This window comes from Mustela lutreola, chromosome 13 (genome assembly GCF_030435805.1).
Source record: "Mustela lutreola isolate mMusLut2 chromosome 13, mMusLut2.pri, whole genome shotgun sequence".
Classification (NCBI taxonomy): domain Eukaryota; kingdom Metazoa; phylum Chordata; class Mammalia; order Carnivora; family Mustelidae; genus Mustela; species Mustela lutreola.
The window spans coordinates 40,582,258-40,601,693 of record NC_081302.1 but is presented as its reverse complement, the minus strand read 5'-3'; positions in this window follow the sequence as shown (position 1 = coordinate 40,601,693).

Genomic DNA, 19,436 nt, shown 5'->3' with positions numbered 1-19,436 from the left:
TTAGAAGTTAATAAGAAAATACCATGAAAAAATTATTCTATTAACTTAAGATAATCATGATACTATATATAAAAATTCTAAATAAAATATAAGCAAATAAAATCCAGCCATGCATGCAAAAATAATACATCATAACCTAGTTGAGTTTATTCCAGAAATGCAGGTTGATTGGATAAACACTGGAAAATCACTGAATGGAATTCAGCATGGCAAATAAAAGAAGAAACACATGATTGTATCAATACACACTGAAGAACACATTCAATAATTCAGTAGAATTACATATATTCATTATTTTTTTTAAATATTTTTACCATAGTAGAATTAAAAAGGAATTTTCTTATTCAGATAAAAAAAAAACTTAGTAAAGTTATGTACAAAAAGAAATATATCATATACCATATGTTAGTTCATGATGTTAGTTCTGTTTTGACATAAGAAGTAAGTCAAAGTAGACTTTTATTACTATCATTACTATTATCAGAACTTCTGTTCAGCATTGTTCTAGTGTGCCTACACAGCAAAATAAGGCAAGAAATAGAAATTAAAGAGAGAAGTATTGAAAAGAAATAAGCAAAACTGGGATGCCTGGGTGGGTCAGTCAGCTAAGCATCTGCCTTTGGCTCAGGTCATGATCTTTGGGTCCTGGGATTGAGTCCTGTATGGGGCACCTTGCTCAATGTGGAGCCTGCTTCTCTCTCTGCCTCTGCCTGTCACTCCCCATTCTTGTGCTCAGTCTCTCTCTCTCTCTCTTTCTGACAAATAAATACATATCTTTATTTAAAAGAAAAAGAAATAACCAAAACTGTCACTGTTTTCAAGTGATTGTTTATAATCACATTTCAAATTGTGTGATATGATTGTTTACATAGAAGTGCTATGTAAATTATCACATAAAATTTTTAGAATTACAGTAAAAATCAAAAATATTTCTATACAGGAAAAGCACAAATTAGACACTGAAATAGAATACAGCATACTACTTAGGGTGAGTAATTAACATTATAATAATCAACCTCCCAAAACTCACTGTTTAACACAATACTGATTTATTTTTCACTCATGACAATAATTTAATCAAGTATTTCATGAACAGTTTTGCAAGATGCATTCATGGATCCTGCCTCTTTTTAAATTACGTACCATCATCTTCTAGGACTTCTTCAGAATTCTCTGCTAAGTCTGTACAGGCAATAAGCAAAGAGGAATAACAAGGATTGTTGTGAATATTTAAGAACAAGTCTACAAGTAACATCTATCATGTCAATGGAGTCTTGGAACTGCAAGCTTCTTATAGGCTCAGAAAGATTAAAGAAGCCATCTAATAGATTCTCCTATAATAATTTGGTGGTGGTATATGTGTGTGTGGGGGGGTGGGTAATCAATGTTTATTTATTTATTTTATTCCATGTGTAGAACTTCACAAACTTCTTAAGGAAAAAACTTCAAATCCTACTGAAGCCAATGCACTATTTCACTGTTCAGAATCTATATGCGATGTGGCTTCTCTTTCAAGTTCAGACTGTGGCCCAGGAATCTAACAAATAAAACATGTTATTTGTCCCTATGCTCATAACTGCCCAGCCCCACTCCCAATATAATAATAAAACAGGGACAGGAAAATGTCAATAAATCCTCCCTTTTTTTTGTAGCATGGTGTCACCACAATGTTGCTTATGTCCAAATTTCTGAAACCTGTGAATATGTTTTGGCCCATGGTTAAAGAGCTTATGTTGATGTAATTAAGTTAATAATTTTGAGAAGATGAGCTCAAAATAATCACAAGACTACTTATAAGAGTGAAACGGTGGGGGCGGGGAATGAAACCGGAGGCAGAAAAGAGGGAAGGTGTTGTGGATGATGGAAGCCAAGAGGAAAAAGATGATACTACGCAGCTGGCTTTGAATGAAAGATAAGAACCAACATATTATTACAATAAAAAATGTAGGAAGGTGGGGCGCCTGGGTGGCTCAGTGGGTTAAGCCGCTGCCTTCGGCTCAGGTCGTGATCCCGGGGTCCTGGGATCGAGCCCCGCATCGGGCTCTCTGCTCAGCGGGGAGCCTGCTTCCTCCTCTCTCTCTGCCTGCCTCTCTGCCTGCTTGTGATCTCTCTCTGTCAAATAAATAAATAAAATCTTTAAAAAAAAAAAAAAAAAAAAAAAAAATGTAGGAAGGTGCTTAACAGGAAGTTGTAGTAATAGCAAATCTTAGAAATTCCAACTCCAGAAAAAGAACCTCCAGATGTACCACCCAAAAATGCAAAGACACATTTCGAAGGAATATCCTGGCAACATTTTTTTGTAAGAGCAAACAATAGGAAAGAACACCAATTTTCATTGATAAAGGACTGAGAAAATATATTACAGTCCCAGGCATATGAGAGAATACTCCTCAGAAGATTAAAAAAAGAAAAAAAAGAAAAAACTTTATCAAGAGAAGGAAGCAAACCAAGAAACAGACTTTTTTTTTTTTTTTTTTTTTTAAGGTTTTGTTTGTTTATTTGAGAGAGAGTGAGCAGGAGCAGGGGAAAAGAAGAGAAGGAGTGGAAGAAGCAGATTCCCCACTGAGCAGAGAGCCAGACAAGGAGTTCCATCCCAGGGATCTGGGATCATGACCTGAGCTGAAGGCAGGCACTGAACTAAGAGTCACCCAGTGCCCCAGGAAACAGACTCTTATCTGTAGAGAACAAACTGATGGTTCCCAGGAGGGAGGTGGGTGGGGGGATGTGTGAAACAGGTGATGGGGATTAAGGAGTGCTGCTGTGATGAGCTCTGGGTGATATATTGAAGTGTGGAATCACTTGTACATTGCATACCTCAAACTAATATTATACTCTGTGAACTAACTGAAATTTAAATAAAGTCTTTTAAAAAAGCTTTATCAAAATAGGTTGGTGTAGAATCATCTCCAAACACATTCATAAACTTAAAAGAACACGCAATACATATACTATTCATTCATTTAGGGAGAAAGCAGTTTCATTTTTATGAGTCTAGAAAATTTCTTGCACTATTCATACATATAAAAACTGCTGTGTTGTTGGGAATGAGGATTAAGGTGGTGTGGCAATGGAATAAGACATAAGGTTATATTTTATATCACTTAGAATTTTTGCAATGTTCACCATATTTGTTTCCGACTTTTCAATTTGAAAATCACAATCCGATAGATACAGATAAATAGACGGTGGGTGAATGGATGGATGCTTGGATGACTAGATAGACAGAACAAAGTAACATTAAACCTTTTGGAAGATGAGTCTATGAAAATGATCTCATTCAACAACCACCTCATTTTTCTTCTGTTCTATTTATTTTCCAGAAGAAATTAGGGTTTTTTTCTTGTTCATCCAGGTTTTCTTGATCACTACCTTTACATATACACACTACTTCTAGCAAACTCAAAAATACCTTGTGTACTCAGCCTTCTATTTCTTGGATAGTCACTCAATTTGTCACAAAATATATATCTGGCTTTATGTTAAAAGAAATTTCACTTCAATTTACACAATTACTCTGATTGTACAGTAGTCCTACGTCCAGCTTCTATTTGACCTATGCATTACAACCTCTTGGTCATTCCATATAAAACCACTGCTTATACAAAATTTTAATTATTAGCAAAACACATTATGAATTATTATTATTATTATGATTATTATGAATCTGGATGGCAGATTAACTTGATCATTCATCAGATATTAACGAGAGCTTACTATACATGCATGGCGTTCTGCTGAAGAAATAAACTGAAGGACTCTTTTTTCTAAAGTCCCTACCCTCAAAGAGTTCAAGTATTTAAGTAGAGAGAGAAACATATACGCAAAGATTATAGTGCAGTGAGTGCAATAAAGACTAGCACAGAATATCAATAGTCACAAAAGAAGGGCCTAACTCTGTCTATAAAGGTCATGGAAGGTTCCTAGAGCATTGAGCTTTTTAGGAATGCAGTGAAGAATTCTTTGGAATTTACCCAATGTACACACACATACACACACCAAAAAAAAAAAAAAAAAAAAAAAAAAATCTAGCAAAGGCACTGAGGTTTAGAGAGCAGTACAAATTGGGCAAATAGTACATAGGGCAGCTTGGCCAGAATAAAGGCCTGTGGCATGGTGGACAATGTTAAATCCTTAAGGTGAATCCTTGATGGAGAATATTTGTCGGGCATGCCTCAAAGTGTGCATTTGTGCTTTAACCAGAGAAAGAGTAGAACATGAACATTTGGAGGATGGGGAAAGGTCATGACATAATCAAATTAATGTTTTGTAAAGATCCTTCTGGCAGCAGCATGGAGAGAAACATGAAAAATGCACTGAAGCAAGGACAAGACTAGAGTTGAGATCTATGTTTTCCTGCTTTTGAGGTAATTCATTACAAAGGCTGGAGGGTAGCATTACATGCCGTCAGGTGCAGGGTTCCAAATAAGAAGGTCGAAGCTTTTAAGATCATCTGGTTCTGCCACTTAATGAAACTGAAATTCCCCATATGTTATCCTCCATAAGTGTTTATCTGCTCTGTGTTTAAAGCCCAGAAACCAGAGGATTAACTCAATATCTTCCCTGACCGTCTATTCATTTTTTTTGATTTTTGGAACAAGTCTGACTTTTACCAAAATGTCATTGTTGCCAAAATCAGAATATCCATGCCGTCACTTCTTTCTTTGGTCATTAGCATCCCAATTCTCCCTTCCTGCCTCAGCCCCACAAACCACTCAAACAGTATGTGTTTTTCCTTCTTGACTATGAGTTTCTTCTTATATAGCATATGTAAATAAAATACACAGTACACAGTACGGTATGCAGCACCACTTGGGGTTGATTCGTGATGTTGTAATGAGGAATACTCCTTCATTAGAGTAAATACAATTTTGTACCATCTTAAGAAGTAAGTAAAACTTAAGTAGATAAATCTTTTATAAATAATGCAAGACTTGAACAATATATATACTTTTTAAAAAAAAAGATTTTATTTATTTATTTGGCAGAGAGATCACAAGTAGGCAGAGAGGCAGGCAAAGAGAGAGGGAAGCAGGCTCCCCACTGAGTGAAGAGCCCGATGCAGGGCTCGATTCCAGGACGCTGAGATCATGACCTGAGCAGAAGGCAGCGGCTTAACCCACTGAGCCACCCAGGCACCCCAATATATATACTTTTAAAGCAAGAGAATAATATCATATAGTTAAGGAAATATAAATAATGAAAACCAAAATTAACCAAGATCAGCCATTAACAATATAATTTTAAATTGTTAAAAAATGTCCTTATATCAATTGTGGATTTTTTAATTTTAAAAATTTCAATATTTTTATTTTGTATTAATAAAATAAAATTTTATTTTATTATAGTCACATGCATAACATTGCAAAAAGTACTATCTGAGATGTTAAAACACATTTATGGAAGTAACTTTTAACTGACAAGAGGCTACTAGTAACCATTAAGGAAAAAAAAAAAGCACTTAGCTCTGGAACCAAACATGTAAAATGACAGATAAGTCGGTAATTTCTTTTCATACACGAAGGTATGACCTGTGAACTATTTTATATATATATAGTCATAGATACACATTAATTGGAATTTTAAAGATATAGAAATTGAAGTTTCCAGAAGTTTAAAGTATTGAAGGTAAAATATAAATGGCACAAGACAAACTCAAATCCATTTCTTTCCATTTCAAACCCCATGCTTTTAACCACTATGATGTATTTCCCAAGTTAATAGAAAGTAAAGAATCAGTAGTAGCATTTTACAGTTTCTTTATTGGTTATAGATTTGCTTTCCAAGCATAAAATCATTCTTATTGCACAAGGGGAACTAGAACTCGCAGCCTTCAGTTTTGATGCTGTTTTCCCTGCATCTGGAAAATGTTTCCAAATAACAATGATATCAGATTTCATCGGTAAAGATCACAACATGAAATCTGTTTCTGAATTTACTGTTAATATTAAAATGTTGGACACCTGGTGGCTCAGTGGGTTAAGCCGCTGCCTTTGGCTCAGGTCATGATCCCAGGGTCCTGAGATCAAGCCCAGCATCGGACTCTCTGCTCAGCAGGGCGCCTGCTTCCTCCTCTCTCTCTGCCTGCCTCTCTGCCTACTTGTGATCTCTGTCTGTCAAATAAATAAATAAAATCTTAAAAAATAAATAAATAAAATAAATAAATAAAATGCTACTGAACATATTATTTAGTATCCTAAGTACATACAAGTTTCCACTATTAAAATTTGTTTTATGAAAAATATCTTTTTAGATAGACTTTGATTCTGGGAAAAGTAATTATGTAATTACATTGTTCATTTGGTTATCAATAATCTTAATACCAAATCCTGTTTTATTTGAGAAAAAAACATTGAGAAAAAAAGTAAAGATATGCACATCTGTGTTCTTCTTCTAACCTCATTATCTAATTTCTATTTTTTATAATTTTTCTTATCAAGGGGATTTTAAGTCATGTGAAATAGTTATGTGGGTAAATGTGTGTAGAATAGGTTATCATCTGTGTAAATACACATCTGAATGAATATATAAAAAGGAAGAAATCTGGACCAAAGAAATTGTAATGTATAAATTTGAAAATAATGTTCAATTATAAGTTCACATTTCCATACATTTTTAAAATTTTGGTGTATTTGGTTAATAAATAGCATCTTATGACCTTGAAAATACACCTTGCAATACCTCTTGTAGTTGTATCCATAATAATCATAAACCTGTAGTATTCAGAGAAATGGAAATTATTTTAGTGTGTTATTTAAGGTCAAAACAATATAAATTAAATTCATTCATACGAGCATAATTAAAGGCCTATCCATACAAAGCAAAAAAAAAAAAAAGTAGCTGAGAAATAAAGAGTGGTTAAAGCCATGTAAACTGCAAATTTCTATATAAATTACTTGGCATCCAATTTTTGTTAAATATTTAATGTTTCTAAAGTGGGTTTCTGCTTATACATCTGTCTTTTTGCTTTTCTCTATAGAAAACGTGGAGCAGATGGGGACAGTGAGACAATATAAAGATAATTCTTCTTCCTGAATGTGAATTCACTAAATATTTAGGATCTTGGCAGTAGCAGTAGTGTGCCTTTCACAGAATGACAGTCCTATAATCTCTCCATCTATAGACAACAGCTGTTTTATATATTGACATACTTTTTCCTATTTTTTTCCATCCACACATTGCCAACTTGAGGCATACGTGTGTGTGTGTGTGAATAGATTTATATGTATTTGTGCATACAGGTATGTATCCAGATTTTCTCGATTAACATTCAGTCACAAATATCTTCCATATATAATAATTTATTATGTTCATATCCATAATTTATTTAATTATAAATTGTTAAAAATTCGACATTCTTTTTTATGTAACTCTGGGACGTATATTAATCTTTTTGTCATGTCTAATGGCATTCTTAATATGAAGAGTTAATAGTAAATGAACTGAGGCAATAAAATAATAAAAATTTTATGGGTTTCAACTCTTACTGAGATTTGGTATGTTTATGTATGCATACACAAAGAAAAGTAGCAAAATCAATGTATCCCAAAACAAGCATACTTTAGCAGCCTTTCTTTTAGATGGTAAGACAAAAATAGGTTGGGTATAGCATTCATAAATACATAGCATTCATAAATACACTTCAATAAATTTATTAGTATGTCAGTAAATGAAGACACTTTAAAAGCTTAAGATAAAATGGATCCCAAGACTAAACACAAGCAATAATTGAGGCAAATGGCACACACTTCAGAGGGATTTCTATTTTTACAGTGGAATCCAATATCCTTGGATATAACTTGTTGCTGATTTTAGAGACTCCTCAAGTGACGTTACAAGCTACATTAAAAATTTAAACCTTGGGTGCCTGGGTGGCTCAGTGGGTTAAGCCTCTGCCTTTGGCTCAGGTCATGATCTCAGGGTCCTGGGATCGAGTCCCGCATTGGGATCTCTGCTCAGCAGGGAGTCTGCTTACTTCTCTCTCTGCCTGCCTCTCTGCCTACTTGTGATCTCTCTCTCTCTCTCTGTCAAAATAAATGAATAAAATCTTTTTAAGAAATTAAACTTTTGAAAATGAAATATTAAGTTGAATATTCAAAAAGTATTATAAAATGAAATAACAATAATGAATGGTGATGTATCACCACAATTGCACTAATACAATAACAAATAATTAGGGCAAACCCAGAAGAAATTGGAAGAATCCTTGTCCTTGTTGGTTCCACATTATCTAAGTAAAGAGACTTGTCTGCCAGTTCTCAATATCTATTTATATTATTTCACTTAAAATTGTCAATTGGCATATAGATACTTTCCATTTTAGAACACCCTCATACTTTATGAAACCCTAATTTCAAGTGCATCAAAAAGAATTCATATTATTATTTTATAGGTTCTCAAAAGGTAAAATTGCTCTAAAAATGAAGGATTTTCTTTTAAGAGTGGGGGGAATTACGTGGTGTCTACATTGAAGCATGCTTCCTAACACCAAGTAAACAATGACTTTCTTTAAAGATTTCATTTTTATTTATTCGAGAGAGAGACAGTGAGAGAGAGCATGAGCGAGGAGAAGGTCACCAACTGAGCCACCCAGGCGTCCCAAACAATGACTTTCTATAAACAGAAATGCTCAGACTAATATAGTATATTCCACCATCACAAATCATCTAATAGTACTCAATCCTTTGGGGGCTCTTGGGTGGCTCAGTGGGTTAAGGGTCTGCCTTTGGCTTGAGTTATGGTCTCGGGGTCCTGGGATCAAGCCCCCTGCCCCATGTGGTCAGGCTCCCTGCCCAGCAGTGAGTCTGTTTCTTCCTCTGCCTCTCAGCCCATTTGTGCATGTGCACTTGGGCCATCTCTCTCTTTCAAATAAATAAAATCTTTAAAAAAAAATAAAAGAACTAAATCCTTGGTACATGTGAGCTGTTTGAAATATGAATTCTAAAACTTAAACTTTCCTAGGGAAATGGCATCACAAATTTCTGGACCTTCAAAATTCAGATAGTAGACTTCTCACTTAAGGGCAAACCTAAAACATTACACAAACACCCCTTTCCCTTAAAAGAAAAAGATTTAAGAAACACTAGGTGAAAACTAGAAACACTAAACAATAGATAATACAGTTCACAATAGCATCGGTTTGTATCTTGATTTAATTGGGCAAATAATATTGGCCCTCAATACCTAATATTAAGTATACAAACATGAGCATTTAATAGTTATTGTTATTTCAAAAATTATCATCAGAATTCCTTTCTATTTCTTACCAAGAACTAAGTTGACAGCTACCTACAGTTATTATGGCTTTCTAATAAAAAAAAAAAAAAAACTGTATAGTGTTCACCTGCATCTAATTGCAGTCATGTACAAGGCCCATCCCCATAACCAAATAATGGGAATAAGAAATGAATATTAGTACCTGTGGCTTCTTGACTCAGGGATCAGCTGAGAACATGCTTTGTCTTTGTCAGGAAGAGATGCAACTCATTCTTCTAACCCTTATATTAAACAGTACAAAACCCTCTTAGTGGGGACATAAATTAGTGTTTTAGAGACCATTAGCTAGGGGCCATTAATGTTGTCTAGTGACTAGTTAAGAAATCAATGTGATTCTAATTATCCAATCTTAAATCCATTTTTTTTAACCAAAGGTGAATCCTTTTTAGAATTGTCAAATTGTATTAAGATATATATTCAATAATAATTATTAACTACCTACTATGTAGAGGTACCTTATGTGAACACAAAGATTATTAGACTATTGTCCCTTCCCTTGTGAGACTGGTGTAGAGCAGGTTAAGATAATACATAACTATCAAAAGAGAAATGTTTTCTGTATCTTAGCTAACTTAACAGATAAGAGATAGATCTGGACAGCCCCAAGCAAATACTCCTTTAATGGCATCTACCACCAATGAAGCATTTTTTTTTTTTTACCCAGAATTATATGATCTATTTTTGATTAAATTTCACTGAAAACAGGACCATTTTGATGTTTATTACCCCACTGAATTCCCTGACTTTAGAAACATCTCTATGTAAATGGTGTGCTGGGAAATGTACTTTAGTCTCTATTCACTCTCTGAAGTAGTCATTCATGGTTCATTTGACCACTCGAGGGTTCAAGTTCTCTTATCTGAAAATGAGAATGCAAATTACTTCACAGATATAAAGCCTGGCATCAACGCTATTTTTAAAAACCTCATGATTCATTAAAACTCTTCATAGTCTCTGTACCCCAAACCTCTATTAGGTGCTTAAGTGCCACCAAAGCTTTATCAATAAGTACTCACATACCACTCACAGGAAACACTCACACTGTGAAGGGCACATGTTTACGTAGTCAATGCCAAAGGTACAGAGCGTTAAATAATTATGACATGAACACTTAAAAGAGATCCCCATTGTTGGATTTAGTTAAGTACCACCAATTTGAATGTGCACTTAACATCTATGCACATATTTTACCTACAAAACTGACAGAATTTCTAAATAGTATTAAAAAAAATACTTTTTCCAACCAAGATAAACTTTCACTGAGTGGTAACTAAATAAGAAATACACACACACACACACACACACACACACATATATATATACACACACACGTGTGTGTATATATATCATATAATATATAATATGATATATCTTATATTATATCATATATAATATTATATAATAAAATTATAATAAAACATAATATATAATATATATCATATCATATATATCATATATGCGGATATATAAATATATATATAAGCATAGATATGTGGTTATATGCAGATATGTGATATATACCACATAGATATGTGGTTGTTTTAACTAACATGTTGAGTATTTAAACTAAGGAAGGATCTTAGTGAAAATAGCTACAGTGGTATGAAACCATTGCTAGATGTCAAAACAAAACTTAAAATGAAACTAATTGGAATATAAGGAGTATGTAAGAAAAGATTGATCAAACTTTGTCAAAACTTTAAATATCATCTCAAGACCAGCTTGAACTTTTCATGAATTTAATGTACATGTATAACTAATTCACCTATGAAGCTTTCCCAACTCTGAAATCAGAGGATTTTACTTTTAAGTTTATAATGGACTAAAACAGGAGAACTACTTAAATGGTAAGTCAATATGTTTCTATCATTATAAAAAAGTAGTCTGCTGCTCTTTCCAAATATCAGCATCTACTAAGGAAGTACAGGATATTGGAAGTTTTTTTTTCTTCCTTTGGGTATGAAGAGATTCAGCGAGCCTCATCCTTCTGCCATTAGAGGAAGAGGGTGCACATATTATTCACGTACACATAATGAGCTGTTTACATCTCAAGGCTGTTGTTCATATGGTGGGGTGGAGATTGAAATAGGTTTACGGATAACTGAGAAACCAATATATAAAGTTTTTTTTTTTTAATCTACATTTTATGAATATATATGGAACTGAATTTTCCAAAGTATGAAGATGATATCTTTAAGGTCTGAGCTGTATAATACATTTACCAATCATTCTGGTCCAACACAAAACACCTTACTACTAACAAATCCAGGACATCTATTTGGGTCTGAATTATGATAGGTTTCACACAACACTAATCACTGTATCACTTATCTACTTTTTATGAATTTCTCACCATCATCTTATTACATGAAAAATAAATATGTAATTTGGTAACATTTGAAATTGAATTGGTAAATTAACTTGTAAATCTATAATTTCAAAAAAAAATCTGTACAATTGTTACATGTTACTTAAATATCTGTTCTCCTTTTTAACTTGTAATCTCTTTCCAGAAACAGTGCTATACAAAGACAGCAACTTTGGTCTTCAAATGTATTAATTTTTTAGAGATTTTGGTAGTTAATTAAATTACCATTACAGAAGAGAAGCTGATGGAAAACTGAAGGAAAAGGCTCTGCAAAATGTTCGATATTCATAGATAAACAAAACTTTATTTTATTTTATTTGTTAAAGATTTATTTATTTATTTGACAGAGAGGGAGAGAGAAACACAGTGAGAGAGGAACCACAAGCAGGAGGAGTGGGAGAGGAAGAAGCAGGCTTCACCACTTAGCAGGAAGCCTGATATGGGGCTCAATCCCAGGATCCTGTGGATCATGACCTGAACCGAAGGCAGATGCTTAACAGCTGAGATACCCAGGAGCTCCCCAAAACTTTATTTTTTTAAAATATTGTGTCCCATATGTTTCTTCTAATGTATGTAATTATGAAATTTTTTGTTTCTCATTTTTTGTTTGTTTGTTTGTTTTGTTTTGTTTTGGAGGAAGGGAAGGTGATCGATGCCTTATCCTTCTAGTGCACTGTGAAACCAACAGAAGAACATAGATTTCTATTCTATGCTTCGGGCTCTCACACTTTTTCACCCTGCACACTGCTTACAAGGGTTACCTTTACACACTCCTATCTGTGACTTTGTTCATTTATTTAAGTTATTCTCCTTAGGGGTAGACATGGACTGCTGTATAATTTATAGCTTCCACATTTCTCATCCCATGCCATGTTCTAAAATAAACCTTAGGTAGAGCTGGCTGAACCCTTTAAATCTTTACTTCATAAAAAATGGTTCTGGGACCATTACACCAGAACTTGTTAAAATAAAGAATCTAGGCCAAGTCTGTTTAATCACTCGGGTTAAATGTCAATATTCTCTGGTCAAATCAACTATGAGTAGTATTCCAGGATCAAATGAGACAAAGTATGCCAAAGTGTTCCCAAGGAAATATCTCTGTCTGCTTAGTTCCTAAGGGAGTTTTGTGACTATAATGACAGATTCATGGAGTTTGATGGCCCCCTCTCAAATACAACAAATGACTACAATATTTGGCAGCGTATATTAAATTCCGTAAAAGAATGGCTTACATTTGTCTTGATGCTGCAAGAGAAAGAGATTTCTATTTGAAACAGTAGACTCTCTTGGGAACTTTTTTTAAAGCATTTAAAAACTACATTGAAGAAATCACTTTTGCCATAGATGAATGTGTTTCATAATGCAGTAACTGCTTAATTATGCAGGTAAAAATAAATTTTAAAAAAGATGGGTGAAAGTCTCGGCTGCTTGCAATATGTCATTTGTTGTCCTTAATTGGTTATTAAACTTTTCAAATGTAAGTGTGCCAAAATTAATGTTTGAGAAACCAATTGAAGGCTGTCAAATATTAGATTAATTTCTCATACCTTTATACTCAGTATTCATTCTTCTGCTTGAGTAAAAGAGGTTCTAGATGCTTCTAAATTTATCAAGTGTTCATTAATTATACAAGATTGTTCTCTGAAGTATATATATAAGGAGAGATAACTGTCTTTATTGTGTTGACAACAATAAAGGAGACAATGGGTTAAATTTCAATCTCAAGACCTTCTAGGATAGGATCTAAAATTACTTCTCCACCGCTCTTTATTTTCTACCTACTTCCCCATATGTCACTAGCCATTGCTCAGATAGACCAGATCCTGTCATATCTTCTTATCCAAGTCTATACTGAATCCTGTGCCAAAGAATACCCTCCTCCTGCCTTGTTCCTTCTTATCCCCAAGTTTGGGACTCTTGATTATCTTTTAAGACATAAATAAACTTTCTCTATATATCTGTTCTCACAAGTCCAGGCCACCATCTACTGTGCTGTGATATACAGAATTTGGTATTTGTTGTTATTATTATAGAATTTGTCTTATTATATTGTAATAACACCTGACATGCCTGTTTCCCCCAATAGACCAGGCGCTCCTCCAGAACAGACAATAGAGCATCCATTCTGGCACTCCATTAGCACAGTGCTTCATACAACAGTGTGCTCTCAACAATGCTTTTTGAATGAAGGGATGAATTTTTCATTGATTAGGCATTAAGATAAATTCATCTATGTAAAGTCTCCCTTTTACTTTTTTTATTGCATGCCTTGTAGCAATGACAACAGCAACCAAACAACAGACATTTATTGAGGACTTGTCTAGTGTTAGGAACTGTGCTAATAGCTTTACATCCATTATTTATCTCATTTAATGTTCGAAACAACCCTCTGAAGTGAGTACAATTGTTATCCCCATTTTACGAGAAAGAAACCGAACAAAGAGAGATTACACATTTGGCAAATGGTAGTGTCAAAATAAAAACCGAGGTCTTCTGACTCCAGCACTTGCCATTTTGAACAAATACAAAAAGAAACCTCCTACATGATTGATATAAAAGCTAATGAAATGGTTTAGCCAATGGCATAGCTTACCAAACATCTGAAAACAAACCTCTATTAACTGAACAAAATAAATGACTCTTCATAAGAAACTTTCCACTGCCTTCATCTTTCCCATGCTGCACTGTATTTATTAACACTTTGCAGATGTGATAGAAAGAGATTTCATTATTTACTCTGATATGGTTCTGTTTATATATACCTATTTGACTGCTATATAGTCTTAATTTATCAATCATCCTAACATTAAATATTTCTTTCAATTAATAATTCCCAGTGTGCTTCTAAAAAACACTCTGTATTTACTGTGTAAGACCATGGAATATATAAACCATGGAAAAAATCAATCTAATCCTTGAATAAAATGATGTTTAGATAGTACTTTGATTAATTGTCCTAATTTTTTATTTAAAATTTACATAGTGTAGGGTGCCTGGTCAGTTAAGCATCTGCCTTCTGCTCAGGTCATGAACCCAATGTCCTAGGACCTGGTCCCACATCTGGCTCCCTGCTTAGCAGGGACCCTGCATCTCCCTCTGTCAGAGTCCAGTCCCATGCCCTCAAGTGCTCTCTTTCTCTCTCTCTCTCTCTCTGTCAAATAAATAAAATATTTAAAAATAAAATAAAATTTATGTAGTGTTGACTTTTTTTCACACACACATACCCATATGCAGAAAAAAAAATCTACCATATACCCGCAAGTTTCCTTTTGTTTACACTAATGTATATGAAATTTAGTTATACCAACATTATGGTTTCAGTGTTTCTAAGTCAATAGAGGAGATGTAAATTGAGTTAAAATTCAATCATTATAGAAATCACAATACTGCACACCTATGAAACATAGATTGACTTGAATGAAGAATGAGAAATATTTGAGGTGAAGAGCAGGTTCTATATCTTGACTGGTTTCTTGGTCATCTAAAAATATATCTTTTCAACCTAATTTTCCCTTCTGTTATTACTTGTGCTTTATTTTCCATTCTCCTTAAACCAGACTCTCCTTATAAATTATGGTGTTTATAATTGCTTTTTGTCTCTATATAACCTAGTCTGAAATGGTTTATACTATTAAAAATTGAATTTACCTTAATTATCTTAAAAAAATGCTAAAGACAAATTTTATGCCCTTATTAGTGTGACTGTAATCTATGGCCTCACCCTGGGCAAGAATAAGTTATTTTCTTAGGATTTTAAAATTATTTCCAGACTTCAAGCTACATAAATAGAAAAAATATATATTTTTAGTCTTTCAGGTAAGATTCAAAGAACTTCACATGACTATCCCTAACACTGGCATTGTCTTGTTCTTGGGAGGGTTAGGTATATGTCCTTGTGAGACCATATACTCTGAGGCATTCTTAGTTGGAAAGGAGCTAAAAAACATTAGGTCCTCCTCTTTCCTAATATGGGAAATCTTGCCTCTCTTTCCAGGTATTACTGAATGTTATTATTAATCCATTACTAGAGTCATGGGTGTTGAATGAGCACCCACAATGTGTGGGGTCCTGTACTAGATGTGGCAGTTACCTAGACAAATCCCACTTTGCCCCTGTACCCAATGAGTTCAAGATCTAGTGGGAGAAAAAATAATCCTACAATAACTTCTATGAGAATAAAGTTACAAAAAAGGTAAGATTGTTTTACTTACCAGAAATTATTTGAACATCAGTCCTTTGAATAATAATGCCAAACAATCTCTAGAAGGTAATTTTTGTCCCACATCTATAAAGACATTATTTCTGCCCTCAATGAATGTATGGTTTTATGAGGTGGTTATCTACAAGAAATAATTTTGCTATGACTTAGTAAACTCTATAATAGGGCTACCTGGCTTTGATACAAAGACTAATTTTAATGCAATATTTATTATAAAAAGATACCACCACAATGGTATTTCTGTTAGGTTTAATCTTTATTGACTCTCTTTTGCAGACTGTTTCCCAAATATTTTAAAAATATTTTACAGAAAGATTTCAGTTTTAACTCTTTTTTCAGCAATCAATTCTCTCTTGTCTCATATGAATGGAACATCTTTATTTAAAATTATATTGAGATAAAATGGAATGTTAACTTGTAATTCAGAATCTGATATGCCTGGTCTCTTTTTAATACTATGTCTAATTATTTTCAAGTGTTTTTAGACTGTTAAAATGGAATCTGTCCATTCTGGCATGAATCCTGGTTCATCTAAGGTGTGCCAAGCAGGAGTGTGCTGGTCAAAATGCACTCTGGCATGTGGCCCTGTCAAATCAGATTTTCCTACGATTTTTAGTGAAAAGCAATAAAGAGGGAAAAAATTCTCCTTGAAATCAGTTATCTTGAATATCACATAATATTCTCATGATTTATTCAAATATTCTAATCGATTTGATTGAATTGGATTATATTCGATTGGATTGGATTTGGACTCCTTTTTGTTCTTCTAGTTTCTTTATTGTCATTGAAATTTATTCATTCTCTTAATCTATATTTTTATGGATTAAACATTGTTCACCAATTTGGAAAACAGAACCTAAAATTCAGTAGTCTTGATCAATTAGCTCAGTTTGTTCAGATTCCAAATAAAGAGCATGAAAATAGATATTCTGCAGGAGTTGGGGGAATATGTGAGGCACAGGTGACGACATTCTGCAGTAGATTTTCTAACTCCCTACTTCCTGACGATAGCACATAGTCCTTTAGCTGGTGGGAATGTTGGTGGCAGACATATCTCCATTGACCATTCTCTTCGAATAGTCTAGCTTGAAAGGCATCAACCTCCTCAAAGGGATGGGTGTCTTCACAGGACAGCCTGAAGCCAATGACTGGTCCATTGGGCAGAGGTAGCTCCTATTCAGAACAACTGTAAAGGTCCACCCATGCTTCAGAGCTCCGCATGGATGAACTGAGGGCATTCAGACTGCATCACAATTCAAGTCCATCCTCTGTCCGATCCTGCTTCCCTCCCTTCCATTCTCCCAGTGTTAATCTCTGGACTGCAACATAAAATTCCTTCAGCTTGCTATCCTCCTTCTCAGTCTGTTTATGGGGAAAAGCTGAGATGAGCCCTGCTCAGCAAACTGTAAGAGAGGATCAACAGGCTTCAATCTTACCTGTAAAAAATGAATTTATGGGACACCTGTGTGGCTCAGTGGGTTAAGCCTCTGCCTTTGGCTCAGGTCATGATCTCAGGGTCCTGGGATCGAGTCCCACATCGGGCTCTCTGCTCAGCGGGGAGCTTGCTTCCCTCTCTCTTTCTCCCTGCCTGCCTCTCTGCCTGCTTGTGATCTTTGTCTGTCAAATAAATAAATAAAATCTTTAAAAAAGAAAAAAAAAAAAAGAGCAGTCAGTTCGAGTGTTTTTTTTTTTTTTAAAGATTTTATTTATTTATTTGACAGAGAGAGATCACAAGTAGGCAGAGAGGCAGGCAGAGAGAGAGAGAGAGGGAAGCAGGCTCCCTGCTGAGCAGAGAGCCCGATGCGGGGCTCGATCCCTGGATCCTGAGATCATGACCTGAGCCGAAGGCAGAGGCTTAACCCACTGAGCCACCCAGGCGCCCCTCGAGTGTGGTTTTTATAGTCATAACCAAAATCTAGAAAAAATAATATATGCACTTGTATGTGTGTGTGTATGTCTCTGTGTGTTTATTTTCAGCTTTAAATCCTAACACTTTCATGATTTTACGTTTGGGTTTTTGCCTTGACTCATGGAATATGTACCACCAATTAAAATTCTTTTTTTTTTTTTTTAAGATTTTCTTTCTTTCTTTCTTTCTTTTTTTTTTTTTTTTTTTGAGACAGAGAGAAAGAAATTGAGAAAGAACAAGAAGAGGGAGCACCAGAGGGAGAGAGAGAAGCAGAAGCAGGGTCTCCTCTGAGCAGGGAGCCTAATGTGGGGCTCAGTCGAAGGATCCCAAGATCATGACCTGAGCTGAAGGCAGACACTTAACCAACTGAGCCATGCAGAGTCCTTATCAATTAAAATTCTTGAACTGTGTAACTGACAATAGCACTCTCTACCATAGACAAATGTATGCAAATATCAAATAAAATATTTAACTGCACATTTTAAGGTGTTAGTATGGTTTTACCAATGAGAATCTAAACATTATTATTAATACTTCTTAAATATTAATAATAGCAAATCATGTTATAATTGCAACAAGGCATGGCAAGCCATGAAGTGAAGCTGATTAATGGCCTTCCAATGCAGACTAGAAGCACCAAAGAAGTAAATTAATCAGAACTATTCCATTGTCGTGTTCTATTGCTTAAGTATTTTATATATTACTCTAGCCACTAAATTTTAAGTGGATCTAAATAACATATTGTATTAAATTAATTTATTCCCCAAGGAAGCAATTCTATATACTAAATATCTGAGTATATAAACTAAATTTATATTTAGTATGTAAATTTAGTAAATAAACTTAGTAAATAAAGTATATGTATATTAAATATACATTTACTAAATACTTTAGTAAATATACTAAATACTAGGGGCGCCTGGGTGGCTCAGTGGGTTAAGCCTCTGTCTTCAGCTCAGGTCATGATCTCAGGGTCCTGGGATCAAGCCCTGCATCAGGCTCTCTGCTCAGCAGGGAGCCTGCTTCCCCCTCTCTCTGCCTGCATCTCTGCCTACTTGTGATTTCTCTCTCTCTGTCAAATAAATAAATAAAATCTTTAAAAATATATATATTAAATACTAAATATTCCCAAGGAAGGAATTCTGTATACTAAATATCTGAGAATTGAAAATATATTTGCCTTAGAGTTATATAACCACTCACAACTCCAGTCATATTTACATTGCCTTGATGTTGGCCTATTACAAATCATGCAACCCAGTCCCACTCAGAATCTACCCCTACTTTATGTGAAGATGGTATCCATCATTTAAGCCTCAGAGGGAGAGACATAGTTCAACTTCCAAATGACTAGTGAAGTGGCTTTGTAATGTGTCAACCTGCTCCATAGACTTCAAACTCCAATATCCGATGTGAAGAGAATTTTTCAGAGATGGCTTAGCCAAATGGCACAACTGCCTGAGGTCAAATCTCTTAATATGTCCTGTTTTTGTTTGTGGGTCTGTGCTTATACACACACATGTATGTTTTCTGCTTCTCTGAGGGAACTCTCACTGATGTAACTCTCCTAAACAAGTCAAGCAAAAGGGGCTTTGGCACTCGGAAAAGGAAAAAAAAAAATTATAAAAACAACAACAGCAAAACCCTTTTACTCTTCCTTCATCCTG